Genomic DNA, 27379 nt, shown 5'->3' with positions numbered 1-27379 from the left:
AGCTCAAAATAATTGATTCTATTTAAGTTGTTTTTCTTGTGTACTTTCTATCCACCATCATGAAAAACGGTTGCAGTTTTGCAGACTTAAAGTGTCACTATTGGTTAGGTTGCATAACACCAATCTTTAGCACATTTGTGATGTAACCTAAGTCGAAAATGATTTTCAAATATTAAGGATATTGTCTGTAGACTTACATTCAGGTAATTTTAATGTGTTTATTAACTTCTTTCTTTAATTTGTCACAACCGAAATCTGTTAAGGGATGTGCACTGATCAGCTTCTGAGGACAGCGGTTGTGTATGTGAAGGGGTGCATTTGGACTCCCAGAGCCGTCAAAACAAAAATTATCAAATGCTCTCGGAGTCCGTTTATATGGACTTGTCCCTAGTCTTATTTATAAGACGCGCAAAGAATTTATAGATACTGTTTATATGGGCTAAATTCTTTGGAACGTCTTATAGGGCAAAAGTAAAAAATGTGTTGGAAACCAGAAAGTTTAAATTTTCATCGATTTGCGTACAATTGCAAAATAACATTACCAACTCATTCAGTTTTAGTTCAGAAGTCTATTTTTACCTCAAATATCGTCGACTTGAAGTTGGAAAGGCATAAATTCTTCAGTTAAACTTCTGCTTAAATTTCAAACCAATCACTGACCTGTAGCCATGTCATGAAACTGATTTGAATATGAACCAATCAGAAGAAGGCATTACGGTGTAACGTGTACGCGTAATTTTATTTAACATGAGCTTTTAACACCGACTTTTACCTAACTAGATCTAGTATGCTAATCTTTGTCGATTTAATAAGCATATGTTCAAAACAGATATGGTGCAGATTCTATTCACTGTTCTAAGTTTCAGCAAGTTTTTATGCATGTCTTTTTCGCACCTCTGTCTGTGTTGTTTTATTTACTTACATCCTACGTTACATAGGAGGACGGTATACTGTACGATCTCATTCTGTATCAAAATTATTTGTGTACAGTATAAAAATAAAAGATGTAATTTATTTCAGAACTTTTTAATTGTCAATTTAGCATAAAAAACAATGCTAAATTAATCCAGAAAAGTAAAACATCGGTTTACTATGTAACGCTCTGCACCACAACAGACGAACGCAAACTGTATTTTACGTTGTTTATGCAGGGGTTCCACTGGCCCCAAAAAAATTGTCGCCACTTTTTCGCCGCGTGAATACTGTCGGTTATTCCACCTTATTAATAAGAACAATCATTTTAAGGAACCTTACTACATTATTGTCATTGACTATATTATCACTTTAAAAAGTATGTTATTTCATAAAAAAAACAATAAGTACCTTCATAAGTCAGGGTTCCCTCTGGGCTTTCAAAAGTTGTCGCCACTTACTTTCGCCAAATTTAAAAAGTTGTCGCCACACTGGGGCTACATTTGGGCAATGAAGATCATGTTATTATAATACAAACAAAAACTGAGCATTTACAGTATGTTAAAGGAATTGATTTAATAACAGTAGTATTAATAATAACAACACATTTAACATTGTTAATTAAATAAAGGTACATTCAATCAGTTGTAACTCTTGTTGATTGACACCTTCTTAGCAGCCTGAATATGTTGCCACAGTTTTGGTGCTTCAGAAGCTTTATGGTATTCTGAAAATACAAAAAGGGAAATATAATATTAATATAATACTAATAATAATCAATGAATGTGAAGTATATAAATAATATAAATGTGTGCTAGCATATGATCTACTACATAGAGCCCTTAACACAACAGTCAAATAAAATAAGCATTTGTGTATATCAAATGTCAAATTGATTTCCATGTGCTAAACTATGTTTACCTTTTTTTTTAAGGTACATCCGGTAGTGAATGAATTGATAAGTGTTGAGGATATAAAGAGTTCACACAGCATAGAAGTCGTTTTACACTCTGAACTTGCCATTTTGACGAGTGAAACAGCAATATGTCACCGTTTAAATAGAACCAATAGATGTAAAATGTTTTACTATTTTCTATAATTACACCGATTTTTCTAAAAACAATCGATACTTACCTTTTTGATTGTCATTGTTGTCAATTTAACGGTCTTGAATCTGCTTCGAACACTGTGACAAACACTTCACATTTAAGCGCAAAGTCGGTATATTTCAATATTGCCTTATCTCTGAAGCAATAAAACTGCCGACCAAATAACTTGCAACAACACCCCAGATAATCGCAATTATCACCATAACATTCCACTTTGCGGTAGTCGGCAGTCAGCACCACGCTCCATTGATTACAGCTGTATCGCTTACACCATGGAAATCTATAGTATTACGACTGCCGTAAAGCGGCTGGTAAACACAGCGTCTTTTGTCATTTTAAGAAAATATGAACGCAGAAAAATGCCGATTTTTTTAAAATCGCCATTTACGAAATTTTGTCGCCAGATTTTTTATTTTGTCGCAATTGGCGCCAATGGCGATCGACAGCGGGAACCCTGTAAGTCATGCCTTCATAAGTCTTAATAAGCTTTATTTGTATATAAATAACATTTTTTTCAACTTGATAAACAACACAGATAACCAAAATAATATAATAATGTTAACATCAATGTATTAAACAGTATGCTGCATTAATGTTTCGAAATTAATTATTTAAACATAAAATCATACCAATGTTCATCTTTAAAAGGGAATCAGAAAATAAAGCATCTCACTTCAAATTGTTTAACAGTTATATTTGGTCATTTGGACATGATATACATCAGCTTCTGTTGTTAACAAGTTATCTGTTAGTGATGGATGATTTCCAGGTTCAATTAAACGACTGTTGTTCACGCCTTTTTCTTGACAGAAAGGCCCAGATAATTGCCACAATCCATTCTAGTTGCCTGAAATAACATAAAACATATTTTTACAAACTATCGACATCAAACCAACACATAAATGTCCCTATCTTTAAATGTCCGAATTTAACATATCCGAAATATAGTTCATCGAGTGAATGTTTTATATTTAATTCAGAAATTGTTGTTATCTTAATCAATTTATATCCTTCCCAGAACATTACAATAATGAATCTATTAAACAGAAATGCTCATTAATACCTGTTGAAACAAGTTTTTATTTGTTGATGTGGAGAAATTAAATGCTTTTGCCAGCCCCATGGTTTTGATTTTAACAAAGAATAGCGGCCCTAATAATCATTATAATTATTGATCGTCGTGACAGTTTGTCACCGTGTTACTTAACTTATTGCTCAATATCATAAAGGAGCTGTTAATCCGATAATAACCCCCATAAAACTTAACAATAGCAGTAAAAACACCGTTTGTAACACTTACACGCATCGGTGATTTCTAATGCACCCTGCACTGTAGATCGCTTACATCGTTGTAAATCAATATTTACAACTGACGGACGCTGGCCGCTAATGCTTGGTCGCGTGCTTTCGACTCGCAGTACATTTTCGGATAGGATTTTACCGATTTTTTGAAATTCGCCACTTTAAAAAAATTGGAGCCACATTTAAAAATTTAGCGCCATTTGGCGCCAATGGCGATCGACAGCGGAACCCCTGTTATTCTCCCACTTTAAACCAGATGCTTTACATTGAGGTCGTGTTATCGATTTATATCTACACAGCGAGTGAATCGAGATATTGAAAAATTGAATAGTGGTTGGATTTAAATTGATCAGGCTACAAAATTCAAAGTGTCATTACATAATTTCTACGGAACATTATCGAGAAATGAATTATCTACACAGGTATGTAAATAATATTGCAATTCGTTGATATTAAGTGTCTTATATCGGGGCTTGAATGTTGCGCACAAAATCCTTGCGCAACAATAAAGACAAAGAAGGAAAAAATCCCACCATTGTTTTGGTCTTTCCCCCTTTGTACGCTCCAAATATTACCCATATAAAAAGTAGCTTCATATTTGAGAGCGTCAACAATTTGGACTAGACTTGTCCCCACCCACCTTGGACAAACAGCGTATTGTCCATTAAGACAATAAAATATAGGAAATGCGATGTTCACTATATCATTTTCAGAACAACGAAAACAAGTGAAAACGTACGATGGTACTATCTGCGGAAATAATCAAATTAAGTACTTACCTGATAATTATGAAAACTTTTACAACTTTCCGAGTGTCAACTTCCTGTGTATAGTGTTCACGGGAGGTAACCAGTGTATGGGTCAAGTCGGTGACAGTGACCATTATGGGCAATTGTCAGAGCTCCCGCTGTGACATTCGGTTTCGTGATGGCATAGCTATACATCTAGCTCGGAATTTATTAAATTATGAGCCTGTTCAAACTAGTAGAGGTTTACAGATATCATCTTCAACCATTTACCAGGACAAGAAACGCAATCGTGCACACAGAAAGCAAGTTACGATATATAAGTTGTCTCTCTTGCTATGTGGTCGATATTATCGTATACATTAATGTTTGTTCGGTTTTGTTTTTTGTTTTACTCACAAATACTAAAAAAGGAAATAAACGCCGGTATGACTGAATAGAAGAAAGGGCCCCTTTCCGCGGAAAGTGCTTTCGGTGTTAGGAAAGGGCCTAACTTTATCTGTTTTCAAATATTTTGAAAACATTTAATGGTATTTTCATAAACAAACAGAACCTTACATTGAGTTTATATTTTAATTACATTCAAATCCATTAATAAATGATTTAACTTTACAAATTTTTGAATGCCGTACGATACGAGTAACGGAAAGGGGCGAGGACCACGGAAAGGGCTCGTAGCGGAAAGTAGCCTCAGCCTTCGGAAAGGGGCTAAAATTATTTATTTTTTAAATGTTTAAAGACATTTATTGGTACTTTATGTTTACATGTTAAATTTCATTCAAATCCATCAAGAAATGATTTAATTTTACAATATTTTTGAATGCCGTATTTGATGGTGTTTGTTCACATGCACTTAACTTATAGAATACAGCAGTCGGGATTTTTAATCTTCTGATTTCCTAGAACGATCTTTCAATGTGTTTATAATTTTATTCAGGATTGGTTGTGAATTGTAAAACTACACCGTGTTGTTTGTACTTTAAATTGAAAACGTCAAACTTGCTCACGTATACTAAATCTTTCAAAATACGGATAGTATGTGATGACGTTGATATCGACCGCAACTTGTATATAAACATGTGTTTATTTCGTTTCTATACACAATATCTAAAAGCGACATAAGGTACGTTAACATTTTCGTATTTTATTGACCACACGTTGCGAAAATGTAACACATTCTCACTAAGTAAGGCTTAAAGTTGCTAAGCCGTGAATGCATAGAAAATAAGATATGTGCGCATACAGCAGAAACAAAACACGCACACTGAATAACGATGATTTAATCGTGTTCATAAAATTTCAACAAAATCAATGTTCATTTCTTTAAAAAAAATGTTGATTCGTGGTTGTTTATTGGGCAATACACAGCGATTTGTAGTTCTGATATTTCAAGTTATATTAATACTTATATTTTGTTAACATGTAATTTTGCGTATATAATTGAATTTTGTGTGTATTTTATGGCTTTTATAATAGTGATTCAATGAAACGCTTGATGTAATTGTTTCGAAAGGATTAGACCTAACATCGTATAATTAAAAGTTGTTGTCAAAATGTTGTTACCTGTTTAACAGTGCACACAGCATGTATATATGGTTTTCTATTCGACTACATCCAAGACGATAATTGAACACCCCTGATTTTGCAGTGTTTCGACGCAGGTATTTAAATCATTCTGCACCGCGCAAATTCGATAATAACGTATTTGAATACTAAGAAAGAAGAAGTACATTCTGCTTGTAATATTTATGAACACGCGATGAAAACCACCTTTAACTGAATTATGTGAATAAAATAATGTCGTGATTTACGGAGCTATTTAATTGAACAATCACGTGATAACATGCCAAAGCGTTGAATTTATTGCTGTTGTAACAACTATTTCATTCATAGTGTAGTTTATATAAAGCGGCCTCTTGTTTCTATTTCACATTGAGTTTGCGAGCTATGTTTTACTACACGCATATTCCAGATTGTATGCATATATTTACCAATTTACGATGATATACTAATGCTATCGTCAAGCATAATTATATACACTGATAAAGATATACACTGCACACATTTATATCATTGGATAGTGGGACTTTTACAACGGTACCGTTCTGCTATAACTACTTCTGATTATTACTACTATTACTTTTATTCCAGCGCTCTCGAAGTGTCACCGAAACAAAATTGTGTTGATCAAAATATTTAACGAAGTGACCTTTAAAGTTTTTGTTATTGAACCATCCAACAAATATTAAAATTTAATATATTTTTTCAAAGTAATAAATAATTTGAAGGCGATGCCTTTATAATCTTTGGTACATTTGCAAGATTCCTAATGTCTTTCTTCTTTATAGATAACATGAGGTACGCGATTGTTGTAGCGGTGTATCTTTGCCTTGCTATGTCCGGGGCCTTTTCACAGATTTTGGCATTTTTTAACTTATTCATTAAATGCTTTATATTGATAAATGTAAACATTGGATCGTAAAAGCTCCAGTAAAAAATCAAGAATAAAATTAAAAAAAGGAAAAGAACATTGCCCGGAGCAGGTTTCGAACCAGTGACCCCTGGAGTCCTGCCAGAGTCCTGAAGTAAAAACGCTTTAGCCTACTGAGCTATTCCACCGAGTACACATACTTGATGTATTTTATACCTTATATAAGCAATCTTCGTAGTTTCACAAAATTTAACGACAAAAACAGAACTCTCCAAATTATTCAATCGTTTCGCGTTGCAACGCTTTATAATTTTTAGGTTTTAAAATCGTCAAAAGATGCATATAATGGCTATATTAGACCATGGTAAATGTTCAGTATTACTGTTTCCTCACACATATCATAACTAAAACGAAAATTTGCGAATCTGAAACAACTTATTTCAATTTTGTCAATTTACAAAAGCGTGAAAAGATCCCTTTAAACACTTAACATGATTTATTCATAAAAGTGGGACTGATCCGTAAAGTCGTGTTACATTTCATAGCATATTTCAGTCTCATCTATTGAGATCCCAATTAAATTATCAATGTCAATAAATTGTATTACCACTCAAAGGGAATTATATTGATGTTTTAATTAAAGAGCTTTTTACTATTTTGCATAAATGCATTTTAAGAATATATTAAACAATACTCTATCACTTTATTTTACCCAATACATACTTGTTAACTTAATTACATAGTGCATGCCATTCATATCATACTTATTAATATTGCAAATATATGTCTTTAAAACTTTAAAAATAAATAATTTTAGCCCTTTCCGAAGGCCGAGGCCCCTTTCCGCTACGAGCCCTTTCCGTTGTGCTCGCCCCTTTCCGTTACTCGTATCGTACGGCATTCAACAATATTTTAAAATTAAATTATTTCTTGATGGATTTGAATGAAATTTAAAATGTTAAAACATAAAGTAAAATTTCGTTTATGAAAATACCAGTAAATGTCTTTAAAACTTTAAAAATAAATAATTTTAGCCCCTTTCCGCTACGAGCCCTTTCCGTGGTGCTCTTCCCTTTCGTATCGTACGGCATTCAAAAATATTGTTAAGTGGAATCATTTAACACCGACAGCCCTATCCGCGGAAAGGGGCCCTTTCCGCTATTCAGTCATACCGACGTTTATGTCCTTTGTGAGTATTTGTGAGTAAAACAAACAAGAAATATCTTTAAAAAAGATATACGGCGTTGATTGTGGTTGCAGTTAATGAAAAGTAAAGACTTCAATGAATGAGATCAAAGATAGCGAATGTCTTTTTCTGTGAAGTTCTTAGCTGCAGCAAACGCAGTACGGGATGATACGCGTAGTTTTCGGCTTATTTTACATTATTACAAATTGCTGGTCATAAACGCATAGATACAAAACAGAAAACCAAAAGAAGAATGGAAGTGAAATTAAAACATATGAGTCAACCGGCCACACGCGAAATCCGTACAAATTTTAAATATTTATACGCGCGTTCTTCGAACCAGGGACCTATATATAGGTCCCTGTTCGAACAAACCTGTTTTAGTGGTTTGTCTGGCGTTGCTATTTGATTCGATTATTAACAGTATCGAGAATCATTGCGCTCATGCTTAATTCATTAGTCAATACGATGGCATAATTCTTGTTAAATTAATTAAAAAATAATATTTATTATGGTATTGTTGTAAAACACATTAAGTATTATTGACATACCATATGATATCGCTGGATATCTTCATTTAACATCTGTCTGGTCTAATTCCAGTTCACCTAGTTCACGCTATAGCGTCTTTAGCGTCTTTATTATGTAACGATTATTTTCCTGGCCGCGAACTCCGATCAGCACATAGGGTAGAGACGCAGCGATGACCTGTACGTAAACTCTGACATTCACACACACTGGCCGCAAATTGACCCGATATACCTCGCGAGTTGAAATGCAATGCATTAAAGTGAGTCTTCGCTTCCACTGTTCTCTATACTTTAACATGTTAACATGTTGACAGGAATATGGAAGTTAGTACTAAATATGAAAACATAGCCTTTTAAGTGCAAACGTTCTCGCGCTGAAAATCTTCTGAAAATAAAAGGTGGACGCACAAACTGTATTGATGTCGAGATTGAGTGTAAAACTGTTCTATCTATTAAGCCTTTTCATTAGATATAAAATTGTTTCATGCTGAACACGCAGTAAAACAGTGTTACAAAGACGCGGACATGTTTCCAATGTTCTGGTCGTATTCTCAAATCAGCCAATGCAGTCAATGAAGTGTATTCATCTGTACTTGGCCGCGGGAAGTTTTATTTGAATTCTATTGGACGCTAACAAAGGTCAGGCTAAGGTGAAAAGCTGGCTTAATACAGCTTACGCCGAAAAACCAAAAACGAACAAACATTAATGTTTGTATTGTGTATACGATAATATCGACCACATAGCAAGAGAGACAACTAATACATCGTTACTTGCTTTCTGTGTGCACGATTGCGTTTCTTGTCCTAGTAAATGGTTGAAGATGAGATCTGTAAGTCATAAGTCATACCCACCCGACAGCAAGTAACGATGTACCGGTATTAGTTGTCTCTTTTGCTATGTGGTTGACATAATAGTATATAATTTAAAAAAAATGTGTGTTCGTTGTTTTTCTTTTAAGACTTTTACGCTTTTTTAAATATTAATTCTAACATATTTTTACCTACAAACATATCAATATTTGCATATCACTAACGCTGTCTGCAATCAAACAATTTGCTACAACCAGATTCCCTAGCACACAGTTATATATTTGAATAGAAGTAAATGCAAAACGGCTTACCAAAAAATAAACAATATAAAGGCCCTATAATATCGCTAATTTAAGTGTATATAGTTTGAAATCATAATTATACGTCGGACATTTTATTTGGTTGAAATTATTCAGATGTAATAACTATGTACAGTAAAATGACGCAACATCATTTTTGCAAAATGTGAATACACTTAAAAATACGTTCGCTTTATTAAAACAATTGTTATTGTGTTTTGTCTTTATTTTCTATATTATCCGATTCATATTGATGTATAATATTGGTATACATTGTACTCCATGATCTTACATAACAATTTTGAATCGAAATTGTCGTCTTTTCATCCATTTTGTCTTTGCATAATGTTTGTAATGGACGTCTGTTGTATTATAATATATATTTTTTATATAGAACATTGAATGCTAATGGTCACGATGACTTTTAGAATAATGTATACACCTATGCTACAGAACAATAGTCACATAAAGTATAATGACTAAAAAATGAAACAATGTCAATGATAGATTCATGTGGGGACTACTTCATGACTGCCATGATAGTAACTTTACATATTAATGTTTGCCAAGTACCACCATACGTGATTCAAATTAAATTTCTAACAAAAAACTTGAAAGTGTGCAACCCAATCACCATAATTAAAAAGAATTGTTGATAAACAAATGAGATTATCATAGACGTAAATACAAGCAAAGCCTTATACTATTGTACGAAACTCGTATTTACGTCATTTGGAATACATCCGGCAGTACAATAAATATTATTTGGCTCATTCACCTTAAAATGATTCTCATTATGCACGGGGAAACACAGCCAATACGTAGAAGTAAACGGTTTACATAATCTTGTTTTCAATATACATTCTGCATCATTTAAATTATTGTATGCATTATTTTTGGGCAAATATATAGACCAAGTTCGATAACCGTCGAAGAACTTCTGAGTTATGGCTGTTGAATTATTAAAAACGGCAAAATTAACGTTGTAAGCTCTAATACTAAATCTTATGTATAAATAAGAGCAAAATGAAACTTGTTGGTAATGTTTGCGAGCACATATTCTCGTTCAAGTTCAATAACCAACCAGATGGCATGAAACACATCTGAATTATGGCCCTTGAATTATAAAAACGCCCGTGAATTGCGAAATCCGAGCCAGAGGCTACATTATCGAATTTCCGTAGCAGGAGTCGGTTGTGGAAAAGGCTGTGCACATTTCCATAAAAGGACACGTTGCTAAGTTGTAGTTGTGGTAAAGGTTGTGCACATTTCAATATAAGGAGTCGATGCCACGCTGTGGTTCTGGTTATGGCTGTGCACATTTCTATAGAATGAGTCAGTGTTACGTTGTAGACGTGGTAAAAGTTGTGCAACTTTTCGATCTAAGGAGTTGGTGGTACGTTGTAGTTGTGGTACGAGTTGTGTTCATTTCTATAAAGGAAATCGGCGCCTAGTTGTAGTTGTGATAAGATTTGTGAACCTGTTTATGCAAAAAGTCGGAGTTACGTTGTCTTTGTGGTAAGAGTTGTGCCTATTTCTATACAAGGAGTCGGTACTACGCTGAGGTTGTAGTTAGTGGTGTGCACATTTCAATACAAGGAGTCGGTACTACGTTGAGGTTGTAGTAAGTGGTGTGCACAATTCAATACAAGGGGTCGGTGCTACGTTGAGGTTGTAATTAGCGATGTGCACATTTCAATACACGGGGTCGGTGCTGCGTTGATGTAGTAAGTGGTGCGCACATATTAATACAAGGGGTCGGTGCTACGTTAAGGTTGTAGTGAGTGGTGTGCACATTTCGATCAAGGGGTCGGTGCCACGTTGATGTTGTAGTTAGAGGTGCACATTTCAATACAAGGGGTCGTTGCTACGTTGAGGTTGTAATTAGTGGTGTGCACATTTCAATACAAGGGGTCGGTGCTACGTTGAGGTTGTAGTAAGTGGTGCGCACATATCAATACAAGGGGTCGGTGCTACGTTGAGGTTGTAGTTATTGGTATGCACATTTCAATACAAGAGGTCGGTGCTACGTAGAGGTTGTAGTTAGTAGTGTTAACATTTCAATACAATGGGTCGGTGCTACGTTGATGTTGTAGTTAGTGGAGTGCACATTTAAATACAAGGGATCGGTGCTAAGTTGATGTTGTAGTTAGTGGTGTACACATTTCAATACAAGGGGTCGGTGCTACATTGAGGTTGTAGTAAGTGGTGTGCACATTTCAATACAAGGGGTGGGTGCAACGTAGAGGTTGTAGTAAGTGGTGTGCACATTTCAATACAAGGAGTTGGTATAACGTTGAAGTAGAAGTTAGTGTTGTGTACATTTAAATAAAAGGGGTTGGTGCTACGTTCTGGTTGAAGTTAGTGTTGTATACATTTCAATACAAGGGACCGGTGCTACGTTGAGATTGTTGCTTGTGGTGTGCACATTTCAATACAAGGGGTCGGTGCTACGTTGTGGTTGTACTTAGAGGTGTGCACGTTTCAATACAAGGGGTCGGTGCTACGTTGATGTTGTAGTTTGTGGTGTGTACATTTCAATACAAGGGGTCGGTGCTACGTTGAGGTTGTAGATAGTGGTGTGCACATTTCAATACAAGTGGTAGTTGCTACGTTGAGGTTGTAGTTAGTGGTGTGCACATTTCAATACAAGGGATGGTGCTATATTGAGGTTGTAGTTAGTGGTGTGCACATTTTAAATACAGAGGGTCGGTGCTATGTTGAGGTTGTAGTTTGTGGAGTGCACATTTCAATACAAGGGGTCGGTGCTACGTTGAGGTTGTAGTAAGTGGTGTGCACATTTCAATACAAGGGGTTGGTGCTACGTTGAGGTTGTAGTAAGTGGTTTGCACATTTCAATACAAGGGATCGGTGCTACGTTGAGGTTGTAGTTTGCGGTGTGCACATTTCAATACAATGGGTCTATGCTACGTTGAGGTTGTAGTTAGTGGTGTGCACATTTCAATACAAGGAGTCGGTGCTACTCTAGGTCGTAGTTAGTGGTGTGCACATTTCAATACAAGAGGTCGGTGCTACGTTAAGGTTGTTGTTAGTGGTGTGCACATTTCAATACAAGGGGTCGGTGCTACGTTGAGGTTGTAGTTAGTGGTGTGCACATTTCAATACAAGGGATCGGTGCTTTGTTGAGGTTGTATTTAGTGGTGTGCACATTTCAATACAAGGGATCGGTTTTTTTGTGAGGTTGTAGTAAGTGGTGTGCACATTTCAATACAAGGAGTTGGTGCTACGTTGCGGTTGTAGTAAGTGGTGGGCACATTTCAATGCAAGGGGTAGGTGCTACGTTGCGGTTGTAGTAAGTGGTGTGCATATTTCAATACAAGGGGTCGGTGCTACGTTGAGGTTGTAGTAAGAGGTGTGCACATTTCAATACAAGGAGTCGGTTTTACGTTGAGGCTTAAGTTAGTGTTGTGTACATTTAAATAAAAGGGGTCGGTGCTACGTTGAGGTTGAAGTTAGTGTTGTATACACTTCAGTACATTGGGTGGGTGCTACGTTTAGATTGTAGTTAAAGGTGTGCACATTTCAATACAAGGGGTCGGTGCTACGTTGAGGTTGTAGTAAAAGGTGTGCACATTTTAATACAAGGTGTCGGTGCTACGTCAAGGTTGTAGTTAGTGGTGTGCAGATTTCAATACAAGGTGTCGTTGCTACGTTAAGTTGTAGTTAGTGGTGTGAACATTTTAATGCAAAGGGTCGGTGCTACGTTGAGGTTGTAGTTAGAGGTGTGCACATTTCAATACAAGGGGTCGGTGCTACGTTGAGGTTGTAGTTAGAGGTGTGCACATTTCAATACAAGGGGTCGGTGCTACGTTGAGGTTGTAGTTAGTGATTTGTATATTTCAATACAAGGGACCGGTGCTACGTTGAGGTTGTAGTAAGAGGTGTGTACATTTCAATACAAGGAGTCGGATTTACGCTGAGGTTGTAGTTAGAGGTGTGTACATTTCAATACAAGGGGTCGGTGCTACGTTGAGGTTGTAGTTATAGGTGTGCATATTTCAATACAAGGGGTCGGTGCTACATTGAGGTTGTAGTTAGAGGTGTGCACATTTCAATACAAGGAGTCGGATTTACGTTGAGGTTGTAGTTAGTGGTGTGCGCATTTCAATACAAAGGGTCGGTGATACGTTGAGTCGGTTTTATGTTGAGGTGTAAGTTAGTGTTGTGTACCTTTAAATAAAGGGGGTCGGTGCTACGTTCAAGTTGAAGTTAGTGTGGTATACATTTTAATACAAAGGGTGTGTGCTTCGTTGAGGTTGAATTTAGAGGTGTGCACATTTCAATACAAAGGGTCGGTGCTACGTTGAGTTTGTAGTAAGTGGTGTGCACATTTCAATACAAGGGATCTGTACTACGTTGAGGTTGTAGTAAGAGGTGTGCACATTTCAATATAATGGGTCGGTGCTACGTTGAGGTTGTTGTTAGTGGTGTGCAGATTTCAATACTAGGGGTCGTTGCTACGTGTAGGTTGTAGTTAGTGGTGTGCACAGTTCAATGCCATGGGTCGGTGCTACGTTGAGGTTGTAGTTAGAGTTGTGCACATTTCAATACAAGGAGTCGGATTTAGGTTGATGTTGTAGTTAGTGGTGTGTACATTTTAATACAAGGTGTCGATGCTACGTTGAGATTGTAGTTAGAGGTGTGCACATTTCAATACAAGGAGTCGGATTTAGGTTGCAGTTGTAGTAAGTGGTGTGTACATTTCAATACAAGGTGTCGGTGCTACGTTTAGGTTGTAGTTAAAGGTGTGCACATTTCAATACAAGGAGTCTGTTTTACGTTGAGGTTGTAGTTAGTGGTGTGCACATTTCTATACAATGAGTCGGTTATACGTTGAGGTTATAGTTAGTGGTGTGAACATTCAAATACAATTTAAGGCGTCGATGCTACTTTGAGGCTGTATTTAGTGGTGTGTACATTTCAATACAAGGGGTGGGTGCTACGTTGAGGTTGTACATGTAGATAATGGTGTGTAAATTTCAATACAAGGCTCGGTGCTACGTTGCGGTTGTAGTTAGTGGTGTGTACATTTCAATACAAGAGGTCGGTGCTACGTTGAGGTTGTAGTTAGTGGTGTGCACAGTTCAATACAAGGTGTCGGTGCTACGTTGAGGTTTTAGTTAATGGTGTGTATAGTTCAATACAAGGCTCGGTGCTACGTTGAGGTTGAATATAGAGGTGTGCACATTTCAATACAAGAGGTCGGTGCTACGTTGAGGTTGTAGTTAGTTGTGTGCACAGTTCAATACAAGGGGTCGGTACTTGTTTGTTATGTTATGGATATTTGCATTTTAGGAGTCGTTACTATTAATAATAATATAGGTATTTATAGCAAGGGCATTTGCATATTAGGGATCGGTTCTACGCTGTGCTAGGGTTAGGGTATTTGTGTGTAAGGAGGAGGCCCTATGTTGTCGATATGATGTTGGTATAGCTAAGGTTTGGGTACTTGCATATATAAATTGGTCCAGCATTTCTGTTAGGACTATGGTTTAATTATTTGCATACATGGAGTCGGTACATCGTTGTGGCTATGAATAGGGTTAATATCTTTGTATGCAATGCTTCGATACATCATCGCTGTAAGATTTCAAACCTCGTATAAATCTGACTGGTTCAGGTAACCTTAAGCAAATTTCTGCCGTCATACACAACACATTTCCGTGAGTCATGTACATTTCAAACTGTTTATAATTAGAATTAAATTAATACAAAAAACAGTGTTTATTAGATTTTGATTACATGTGTTATTCAAAAATTGCCTGGGGATTTTAATTCACGAGCGCGAACGCGCAAAAATTCGAAAAGCCTGTTATGAATTCAGCATTTCGTTGCAAACAATTACACCGATAAAACATGTCTTCTCATAATCATCATTCATCTTTATTTTCAAATCCGCCGATCAATTGAATGTTTTCTCAAAATCGTCGTATCATAACATAAAAAATGTATGAAGTTACAATGTAATACATGTTAAATATTTTGAAGAATGCAAAATGTCGCATTGCAAGAACTGGGGATACTACTACTACTACGACTACTACTACTATACTACTACTACTACTACTACTACTACTACTACTACTACTACTACAACTACTACTACTACTACTTATACTATACTACAACAACAACAACAACAACAACTACTACTACTACTACTACTGCTACTACTCGCAATATTAACTGTAATAAACTGTTTGCATCAATGACTTTTGTGGTATTGCATATATCAGTTAACTGACTACCAAGAGTGGTCTGCGCTGTGGGAAATACCCAAGATTCTGTTTCAAATCACGTATTTTAAGCAACCGGAAACGTTCTTTTTATAAACAACATTTCATTTTATTTTGCACCATTTGATTAAATATTTAATTCTTATAGATAATTAACGCATGTATAAAACTGACCAAATATATGTGTGCACGTTGAACCTTTTTACGCCATTTTATGTTTTATATTTTGGAGAAATAATGTTGCAGACTATTTGACACGGTCTGAACCATACATGATGTTATTCAGTATGAACCATGCTATATAATAGTGATCTAACATTTAGAGAAGTATCAAGGAGCTTACTATGTAAAATACTGACTGTACATACTGTACATATTTAATCTAAGACTGCTGGCGGTCTTAGGGGTCGACTGGTACATATAGTATATACATATATATAATATAGCTACCATAATAAGCCGTGATCTGTTAGTTCTCTTGCCAGAATGTCCTTTTTTATGGTCCTTTTTATGTAAAGATCATTTTATTAAGGTAGCGCACCTGTAATGGGCACCTTTCCAAATATAATCTAAAGTATTATTTTCTTAATCAGCATCATTTCACTATAGCAAATTTTTAGGTAGGCTTTCCACGCTATTTAAAAAATATACTGATTTTTTTCAAAACCATCCCCGCGCTCGGCTTTTGTCCAGTTCATTTGCACCCCTGGGGTATATGAAAGTTCCATAATTCATCCAGATTTCCAAATATGGGCATGCAGTTGGTGTGTACAAATGCAGTAAAGGTGTTGAAAGTTTAAACAAGATGAAATAAGTATTCTTTTACAGACTTTTATTTTTATAACTTGTTATCTAGGAAACAGCGCCATGAAATGTAAGTGGTTTCAGCCAAGTAGAAATTTGGTTGGTTAAAAACAAAGTATCATACAATTCAAAATATTTTCATTTAAGTAATATTTTGAACTTAGTTTTTATAGATATACTATATACAGCAAAATACCAAGAAATAGACAGATTTACCTTTTACTTTTTGAAATAAAATTAAAAATACAGAATGCATGATTCGTATTTTCAGCAGTAAATCACCAAATTTAGCCATAACGTTGTTTAATTTTGAAAATTGAAGAATGTGCATACAAATTGCAACATATGTCATGTTAAACTTATGAGTATGAATGAAAGCAGTATTATTAAGCTATCCTAAGTTATTATTTTTAGCATACAAGCATATCTGATAATATTAACTGTAACTGAAGAGGCTATATCGACAGACTCTGAAGTACCAAAATTTTCACAATTCAAGCCAAAATATACATGTATGTACTATCTACTATGACAAAAGCTTCTATTAATAACACATATTATAATGAAGTTTCCTTATGTAAGATAAAAAGATTATATTTTTTGAGTGAATATTAAACATTTATTTCAATGAGAAGTGAGAAAATTGCAATATTTTCGCGAGCGCATGGCGCTAGTAAAAATATGATTTTTTTTACTTCGATGCAAAGCTTGGTTTATACAGGTAGTTATGGTAATTTTTGTGTTATTGCTGGAAAACCGGACTACTATTAAACAATAAACATAGCTTATATGATATATTAAATCAAATTACGTTAGACAAGAAATAAAGCGCGTCGCAAAAAAATAATACGTTGCCGGCAGGATTCGAACTTGCGCGGGAAGATCCCAAACAATTTCTAGTCTATCGCCCTAACCACTCGGCCACGACAACTTAGTAGTAGTAGTAGTAGTAGTAGTAGTAGTAGTAGTAGTAGTAGTAGTAGTAGTAGTAGTAGTAGTAGTAGTAGAAGTAGTAGAAGTAGTAGTAGTAGAAGTATTATTATTAGTAGTAGTAGTAGTAGTTGTAGTAGTAGTAGTAGTAGTAGTAGTAGTAGTAGTAGTAGAGTATATAGTAGTAGTAGTAGTAGTAGTAGTAGTAGTTAGAAGTAGTAGTAGTAGTAGTAGTTAGAGTCGTAGTTAGTAGTAGTATGTAGTAGTAGTAGTAGTAGTAGTAGTAGTAGTAGTAGTAGTAGTAGTAGTTAGTCGTAGTAGTAGTTAGTAGTAGTAGAAGTAAGAGGAGGCGAAGGAGTAGGCGGGGCAGGAGTAAAAGTAGCAGCAGCAGCAGCGGCAGCAGAAGCAGCAGCAGCACTACTACTACTACTAGTCACTACTACTACTACTAGTAGTAGTAGTAGTAGTAGTAGTAGTAGTAGTAGTAGTAGTAGTAGTGAGTAGTAGGTAGTAGTAGTATATAGTATGTAGTAGTAGTAGTAGTATGTAGTAGTAGTAGTAGTAGTAGTAGTAGTAGTAGTAGTAGTAGTAGAGTAGTAGTAGTAGGAGTATTAGTAGTAGTAGTAGAAGTAGTAGTAGTAGTAGTAGTAGTAGTAGTAGTAGTAGTAGTAGTAGTAGTAGTAGTAGTAGTAGTAGTAGTAGGAGTATTAGTAGTAGTAGTAGAAGTAGTAGTAGTAGTAGTAGTAGTAGTAGTAGTAGTAGTAGTAGTAGTAGTAGTAGTAGTAGTAATAGTGGTAGTAGTAATAGTAGTCTATAATTTAACGGCTTTATGATTTTCGATAGTATGTGTTATAAAAATTGTAAAATGATGTTTCTTCACGCTTACTTAACAGTGTCCTCACTGAAGATAACGAGCATGCGTTTGAGTTCATAAATTCATATAGATGTCTTTTGTATGATCACCTCATAAAACAATAATTGTTAAAAATATTCTCCTCCTTTTTGCGCCGTTCTTCTGTTCTTCAACACCGGGGATCTGTTATCAGTGCCAAGTTACGATTTTTAGTTGTCTCCCTTGAACCGTAGAAATTCCATATTTAAGGAATAGTCGTAATCTCGGTCTCTTTTGACTTAATCACATGGATACGGACTATAATCGTAGTCGATTTGTATTGTTTTGTAAATAACACCTCTCCTTTTGCATTATTGATGCGTTTGTTTTTTTTTAATGCAGAAACACGTGATACGTTGCGAATGAATTGCTGCATTGTGACACGAATATTCAATAATGTGAGTTTATTTTATTTATATGGATTTTTTTACATAAAAATACGTTGTGCTTGTGTGTTAAGCATTCTGCCTTTGATTTTGTGCGCGATAATTACTACATATCTAATATGCCTACGCTGCAGTAAGTTGGCCAATCTGTGTCCTTCTTCCTAAATAATTAATAAACATGTTTTCAGGAAATATTCGTGTTAAAAAAGTAGTACATAAAATACACAATGCATGAACTGATCATACAATAAATCATGCCGGGTGTAAAAGTACTAGAAGTAAATGCAAAAATATACCACATTTATCCTGACATTAGTTTAAAATGTTCGTCGTATATCCCTTTAAGTCATACACATTGAGTATCCAGCTAATAGGAAGTGTGCAATCGAATATCTAAAGATTGTCAATGATGACACACTCAAAGCTATGATATACTTCATAAAATTACTTCCTTATTATAATTGTTTGATAATAAGAAATCCGAATTTCCCGGTAAATTAAATATACAGGAAATGGTTGTAAGTACGTATGGTTGTATGTAAATAAATGGCTCCTTTGATTGACAACTGATTCTCTTACGGAAAATAGTAAGTAGATGCAAAAGCCACACTAGTATTTCGTTTGTGAAGACACACAGCATTCTGCATTCTGCATAAAACTGGATAGTAAATGTTAATGAATACGGATTTCAAATGACATTGGCAAAGACAAAGTTTACATTGTGTGTTATCAAGTTACAAATTGGTATATGTGTCACTAGGTTAATGCGTATATATAATGTTTACTGAAAGGTGTCCAGTGCTTTATATAACCGGTAACACAGCATAGTTAAATCTTTACAGTGGAAGAGACTATTGTTTTGAAGACAAATGTATGGTTTTTTTACATGGCAAATAAACGATATAAAAGGTGTCAGATAAAATTCGCATGTAAAAAAAGATTGCATCATCGGCTCTTCAAATAATTAGTCGCTCTGATGCGCTAATTTGGTATAAAAGTTGATTGTTTCAACTAACTCGACAGGCGCAAATTTTGGGGCCAATTAAAATACTTTTTCGGTATTCCAGTTTGAGTTTTTGTGTTACAATCGATCATGTGTGTACAATAAAATAAATAAAATAAAGAAAGATATGTTGTATAGATTGTTGTTATTGAATATTGCAAATCCGTAAAATATTTATAAAAAAACACGCTCCCCTACCTACCCTATTTTGGCGAAATTAGTGAAAACAAATGACTTTCTTGGCCTTATCATAATTTGATATCTTCATTTTTAGCATTCAAAGAAACACATCGCAATCAATACACTGTAACTGTCGTCTATCCAAAACGTACAAATTTCGTTTTAAACTGGTGGATGTTCACGAAACCTGGTCAGATTGAACAGACATGATTTCAATAACAAAACGTAACAGCTCGCAAAATGCTAGACTGAATCGGTAAGATACTACTTTTCAATTACCCGATTCTCTGTACGATCAGTTAAATACGCGAATCAGTGCTATTATTTGGCCATTATCGTAACGATGTTAAAACATTCAGTCCATTGCACACGTGTATAATTTCGCATTACAAGCTGTTATCTGATAAAATTTGCAAAGTTGAAATAAGGTAATAAAAAGTTTATCCTTGTCCAGATGCCAAAATTAATATGTCGAACATGTGGTATTACTTTTATACTCCAATTGACCAAGTAACTCATCGATTTTAGAAGTTCATTATACTACCGTAATTCACTTAACACTTTCAGTGCGGGAACCGAATTTTAAAGGCCTTTGCAAACAGTTTGGATCCAGATGAGACGCCACGTGGCGTCTCATCAGGATCCAAACTGTTTGCTATTCTGATAGTATTCTTTGAAAAAAAAATCGAAGAAAATGCTAATTTTAGAAATTCAGCAGACGACATTTTAGCAGACAACAAATTTCCCAGCATGCAAAGGGTTAACTCAATTTGATGGCATATGGGCTTCTTCTTATTGCTGTTGATCACTCAGATTGACACGACGGCTCCCTGCGTTAAGTTAGCCGTTTGCTTTCGTTAAGTCGGACTGTCTCAGAGCGTCCCTTGCATGGTGGACCGTCCGAAAAAGATCTGGCGCCTACGCAGGAAAACCATCGTGTAGTTGACAGGACTGCAGCAAGTGTTTATTTGCGATGCTACCAGTCTCACTGGTCTGACTGGCAAATCCTGAACTTGATTTACATTCAGTGGTTGGTATTCTTTGTTTGCCAGTAATTGACCCTCCGCCTAGCTCCTCGCAGCGGGATAGGATGGGCTCCGTTGGTTTGGAAAAGACCCCTTTCAGGCCGGCACTACCAGCCCGGGGAGACTCCACATCATCACGCAAGGATCAATAGTTGTTTATTATTGGAGTTGAAAGCGTTGCACCGTCATGTGCATTCGGCCCAGTGCATTCGTGTTCAGCAGTGCTTTATTTCCCGACTTTTCCTTGTCGTAAGAGACTTCCTGGCCGGTATTTTAAATCGTCCCCATCCCTTGATTTTTGGCCTGAGTGATCGTCTTACATATAAGTCTCGATAAAAGGTGAATGTCCTCTATTTTTTTTAATCTGTTCAACTAGGGAAGCCCTGTAGGAAGTTTACACTCCCGCTGGCATAGCTCTCCGGGTCATAGAGGTACTTAAACCACCACATGGCGTTACGGAATCCGCTGTGTGATAGGCCTATGGGACTATTTAATACATTTTCTTCTCAGTAAAACTTTCTTCTAACATACATCCGGATGTAAAGCTAACTGTTTAGTTCGATGGCGATCTCACACTATCACAAACAAACAAATTATTTTAAGTGAATGTACATGTGACGCATTTTATATCCTAGAAATCACTTAATCATTTATTGGTTTCTTTGAAAACAACTCGAAATCTAAGAGGGTAAGTGGAGTTCTACGCAAAATGATGTGTTAGTTTTTTAACAATCTATTTTGTTGTAAAGCAGAGTAAATCCATAATGGTCCTTTTTCTAGGAATGGACATTTGTTTAAACAGCAACTTTATCGCCCAATTAAATCCTTACATGAATAGCTGGTACTATAGCTCATTGGATCATTGTCGACCTGAAATGGCTTGAAGTCACCCGGGGTGACTTCAAGCCGATTCATGTCACCCTGGGGTTACATGAAGCAGATTCTAGTCACCCGGGGGTGACTAGCGTCGGCTTGAAGTCACCCTAGGGTGACATGAATCGGCGTCTAGCACCCCCTGGTGACTTCAAGCCATTTCAGGTCGACAATGACCCAATGAGCGGCACTATGGTGTTCTTTAGTAGGGTATTCGAAAATATAAGCTTGTACTGAGGAGCGGATTTTTTAATGTTAATATATCACAACAATGGAATTCGAACACGAGTATATGGGTCATTAAGTGTGGTTAAGTGTGGGGAAGCGTCAACATCATTTTCTCCATGTGATCCATAATTATAAAGTAATGGTGTATGAAGTCTTCTTAAACGACAAAATAAACTCACATTATTGAATATTATACTTTCAATTTCTTCTGAAATGTAAACATAAAATGCAAGGACTGTTTATACTGGCAATACGGATTGTGAATTTGATGGGAGTTTGATGTCACGCATCATACCAAATTCAAAAATATGAGACGCGTGAAAACGGGGCTTAATGCATGGCACTGGCTAAAGGAAACCTTCCGTCTTAACTGGATTTTCTTAAACGAAAAATACAATAAAATAGTAGTCTCTGACTAGCCTGTGTGGCCTGAATAGGCTAATATAAGAAGATACTTTAAGCAAATGCATTAAGCCCCATTTTCACAAAGCCAGCTCGTATTATATTTCTATTGTCATTTCAGTATTTCGTCGAGCATGAACTGATCATCCATACTTAATTTAATACAAATATGTATAATGCGCACCCTATTGATAAGTCGCGTGGTAAGGAGTTCATAAATTAAATGGGTGTTACCCACTGGGGGCTGACGAGGTCAAAGCGTAGTCCGTTTCGCTACGACGTCGGGTATATGTTTTACTACGAAAACAGTGTTTAAATACACATGACATCGAGAACGGATTAGTCGAAAATTGTGTTTAAACATGTAAGATTATGCTTTATAATAACAAAACTCTGAATTTAAGCACAATGACATTTCATAGGGCTGTTACATCAAATTATAATCCAAGATGTGTCTGGTTTATGCGGTTAAACATGAAATATACCGCTGATTTATAAAACCGACGTAATGTTTCACTTTAAAAAAATGCAATTAAGGTTTACAACTGTGTTTAAGTGACACAATTTTACAATTTCCATATTGGTCTATGTATCGTTAAGCCACTGGTGTGTTTAGAAATGTGTAGGGTGACCCAGTTATCAGAAATAAAGTCTAAATATTATTATTAGGCATGATCATGTCTCTGACAGTATACGTATATGCCTCGCTACGACAACGCTTTAGCGTGTATGCGTTTCTCACAGAAGCCGTATTGGTTATCTCTCAAAGGCAAAATAAAGAAAATTTTTTTTTTAATACGGAGTCATGGAGTGGCTGGATGTTTTCTTTGAGGAAGAGGTACTAACAACGGCACAACATGATCCGAAGCGCACAGTCGACATGGTAATAAATTGCACTTTATGATATAATTAAATTCACGCCTAGGCCAAAGGAAACGATTAAAATCGAAAATCCATATATAAGATGACAGTTGAGAGTCGAGAACCTAATGTCGTCGGTCTCAATAAAAAAGACGCATCTTCACCTTGTGACAATCCCTTATACGTTCATTTTGATAGAGACCGACGATAGGTTTTCAGCATACGGTACTTTTTATCAAAAAACATTCGATTCTCGTTATCCCCAAGTCGCTTATCTCGAAACTCTGCTTATGTCAAAGTAAATCCCATGTCCCAACTTTGATCATTATTTATCTCATACGGATTTTGATTTTTACATTGTATATATCAAAGCGATTTTCTTGAAAATCCGTTATCGTCAACTAATTTTGAGATGAATTTCATGTTCGTATACATGATTTTACCTGTAAAATCCACACCTGTAACAGCCGTAAGGTGTGGAAAGTAGGACCCCAATGGCATAAATCCGAAATTGCATAATCAATATATCGTTGTAAAGGTGTGGCAGTGGGTTTCTGTCACAGGTTATTGTTTACTGCGTACATGACGGCCGGTAAATTTACCTCGTGTTACAATGCGGTTAAGGCCCAGTCTCAATATGATGCCGGCGGAGCCCCAGTGCGTGATCAGGCATCTACCGGGATGAACCGGGGCCCTACCGGGATTAACCGGTGCTCCACCGGGATGACCCGTGGACGACCGGGGACAACCGGGGCTCCACCGGGAAAGTATTACAATGTTTAATACCTCCGGGATGAAGCGGAAGTCACCGGGTAGGACCGGTAACGACCGGCGTGGCACCGGGAACAACCGGGACTGTACCGGGAACAACCGAGACGGCACCTGAGCTCCACCGGGGCCCATACACAGCCCGGCAGAGCTTCGGCAACGCCCCGGTAGAGCCCCGGTGAATGCCGGCAGAGTCCCTTTATAGCTACGTTGCATAAGTAAACCGGATCTCTGACGGTGCCGTCCCGGTTGTTCCCGGTGAAGTCCCGGTTGTTTCCCGTGCCAAGCCGGTCATTGCCGGTCCTTCTCGGTCACTCCTGGTTCATTCCAGAGGTATTGAACATTTGAATACTTTCCCGGTGGAGCCCCGGTTGTCCCCGGTTAAACCGGGGCGTTGCCGCAGCTCTGTCGGGGTCTGATGCCCGTATAGCCCCGGTGAGTGCCGGCGTAGTGACGGTATACCGGGGCTCTGCCGGCTTTCACCGGGATCAACCTTTTCGTTTTGATGTTCATGCGCACAGTGAAGCACGGCATCTTTTGCACTGGGCAATGGCAGTCTGCAGTAACTGCAAACTGCATGTGATATGTCCTGAAATGGATACAGAGACTTCGTTGAGCAACTATACATTATATTTGTACTTCGTTGCGCAACCAATACATACTCTGTGCGAAACCTATACATAAAGCGACTTGTAATTACCTTTGAAACAAAGCATTTGAATAATTAAAACACATGTTCGTAACCTGTTTTGTACTTTAAAATGTGTAATGTACACTGAATCAAAGTAACATGTAGTTTTATTTAATTTAAGTTACCGTAATTGGTAATTTTAACAGAATAACCACCTTATGCATTGCTTCAAATCAAAATATTTCGATTTTAGCTCAAAATAAACTTAAAGGTTGCAACTACGCGCATTTGTTATTAGTTTGTTATTGAAAATAAGTGCCTAACATTACTGGATGATCCGTTCTCTAATCCATAAACACCAGAAAAGATGAAACTCGCCTGATTAAGTAGTGTATTTACACAATGTTTTCGTAGTAAAACATATACCCGACGTCGTAGCGAAACGGACTACGCTTTGACCTCGTCAGCCCCCAGTGGTTACCCGCTATGTACAAACCACTTTGTGTTCGTTGTGTAACTAATTTAAACTTCGTACTTGTATACAGAGAACTTCCTTAGATACTTGCACTGAATAAACATGAGTCTTTCACAGCGGCATTAAATGACGTTACGAAGATATTAATGGCGACATGGATAAATATGCAGCCAAAAGGAAGAGTTTTTTTCACAGCAACCATCAATATCTCAAATAGATAATAAACGCTTTTTTGTCGTTTACTTGCAGATAAATAATTAATGATTTAACAAACATGTGATTGCGTTAATTCATCTGTCAAATTAGGCTCAATTTACACTCGTTGGTATTCTACAATGAACCCTGGGTATGGGACACACGCTTGAAAGGCACACGGCCATAATCCGGCGTATTTAAAAGTATATTTTCCGTATCCCGGGTACTTTGGGGTACACTTAACAGTAACAGGGATACGACATTTGTCGCTCTTTTTTGTCGTTCGGGCGTTTATACTTGTCGCTAAAGCGTTCTTGCGCGTTGTCGTGTTCCAACCAGCCAAAACCCAAGCACGAAAAAAAACGACAAATATACCCACCAGAACGACTCAAAGGGCTCCGAGAATACTATTTTTACGTACATGTGATGTTATTTCCTAAACGATATGGCTGAAAACAGCTATCATAATTATGTAGTAGACTAATGAAAGTTGAAGAACTATTCCTGGATTTGTTTTGTTTTTCTGCCATTTCCCAGCATGTTTCAGCTGTGCTCCAACTTAGTACCGGTATACATGTCGTCTTGAAATAACATAAATGTATGTAAATCTATTGACCGTTAGTAAATTGTCTACGTTCTTATCGTGAGTATCGTAAAAATATTCGCATTGTATCATTATGTACCAAATAACTATTTCAGTTTTATCATTTTATTTATTTTAACGCTGATAACAAACTCTATTTACGAATAGTGTGACTTAAGTGCGTGAGTGTTGTCTGCTTGAGAAATAGTACGGTGTTTGTTTATAAACAGTATTCGTCAGTCATTTGAAGACGTTTCTATCTTTCGAAATCTCTGTTTAAAGCGTGTAATCGTGTGACCCTGCGCCATATTTGGAATGTCGCCAATGTCATATGAGACGTATTTGAATGAATGAGCCTTTACGCTGTGGAGATTTGAAACTGCCCGTCCTTAGTTATTATCTCGAGCATAAATAACAACGTTGATAATCAAGTTTGGGCTAGACATTATGAAAGCTGGCAACCAGATTCGTCGTGAGCGTAGCATTACTTTGTATTCGTTTGGCTTATTTATATTTTCCAAATAAATTACAAAATGCGCAACAAATGACCATTAATTTTGTATTTTCAAATTATCATTCCCACGCTGAATTTTGTGTTTGACGTAACATAAATAAACTGCGCAAGCAATATCTAGAACGTGTGTACGTGTAATTCAAACGATCTGTTGTTTGTCCAAACTATTTACAACACATATCATAATGATGGACATTTAATGCATCCGAAGACATGCCATGGATGTAGAAAATCATTTTATACAGCCTTAAATTGCATACAACTTCATGAAAGATTATGTGTGTTTAAAATACTAAGGCATATTTATGTTTGTTGGCTAATTTGTCTGTAAATGCTCTTGAAAGACCGTTGGATAAAGCAAACGAGGTTTAGTAATGCGATGTCAAGGACTTGGAACGTATGGCCTCCTTTCTTCCATGCCAAAAGCACTAACAATTGGTACGCCGAACGTATGCACACGTGTCACCGTTTACATTTATTGTATGAAGAACTATTTGTAGAAAATATATGTATTCATATTCCTTTTTTTATTTCCTTGCTTACAGGATTTCAATGTATTGATTGAATTGCGCCGGGTCATCTATCAGACACCTGGTGGAGAGTCTATAGCAAGCCAATCCTGTAATTCATTAATTGTATTCCAGTGCTCCAGCTAGGCCTAAATTGAAGGGCGCCGCGCCCTGCCCTCCCGAACCTCCGCCCTGCCCCCCCCCCCCCGAATTTCCGCCCTGCCCCCCCCCCCTCCACAAAAAAAAAAAATTTTTTTTTTTTTTTTTTTTTTTTTTACATATGATAATTCATTAATCTCTTATTACATTGTAATTAGTTTAATCCTCATTGTAGACATTATATTTGAATGGTTTAATAATAATGGGAATAATACAATTATTTATAACAATAAATGAACATGCAATAGAAAGCACTCCAGAAACACCCGCGCCCTCAAACGTGCCCTTTTCACAAAATACTGCGCGTTTATGAAAGTGCCCTTTTCACAAAATACTGCGTGTCGAAAGTGCCCTTTTGACAAAAAAGCCCCCCTGCCCT

General features: G+C 36.5%; 1 protein-coding gene across 1 annotated transcript in view; it reads right to left on the bottom strand.

Annotated features, from left to right (window-relative positions):
- LOC127876238 (focal adhesion kinase 1-like) overlaps positions 1-4257 on the bottom strand; it is a 111959-nt gene extending 107702 nt beyond the window's left edge. The window contains exon 1 of the mRNA XM_052421305.1: positions 4103-4257. The gene's annotated coding sequence lies outside the window, so the exon portion shown is untranslated. The remainder of the gene's footprint in view (positions 1-4102) is intronic.
- Between the last annotated feature and the right edge of the window lie 23122 nt (positions 4258-27379).

The sequence above is a fragment of the Dreissena polymorpha genome, chromosome 4 (genome assembly GCF_020536995.1).
Source record: "Dreissena polymorpha isolate Duluth1 chromosome 4, UMN_Dpol_1.0, whole genome shotgun sequence".
Lineage (NCBI taxonomy): Eukaryota > Metazoa > Mollusca > Bivalvia > Myida > Dreissenidae > Dreissena > Dreissena polymorpha.
This window is presented reverse-complemented; position numbering and strand designations above follow the sequence as displayed.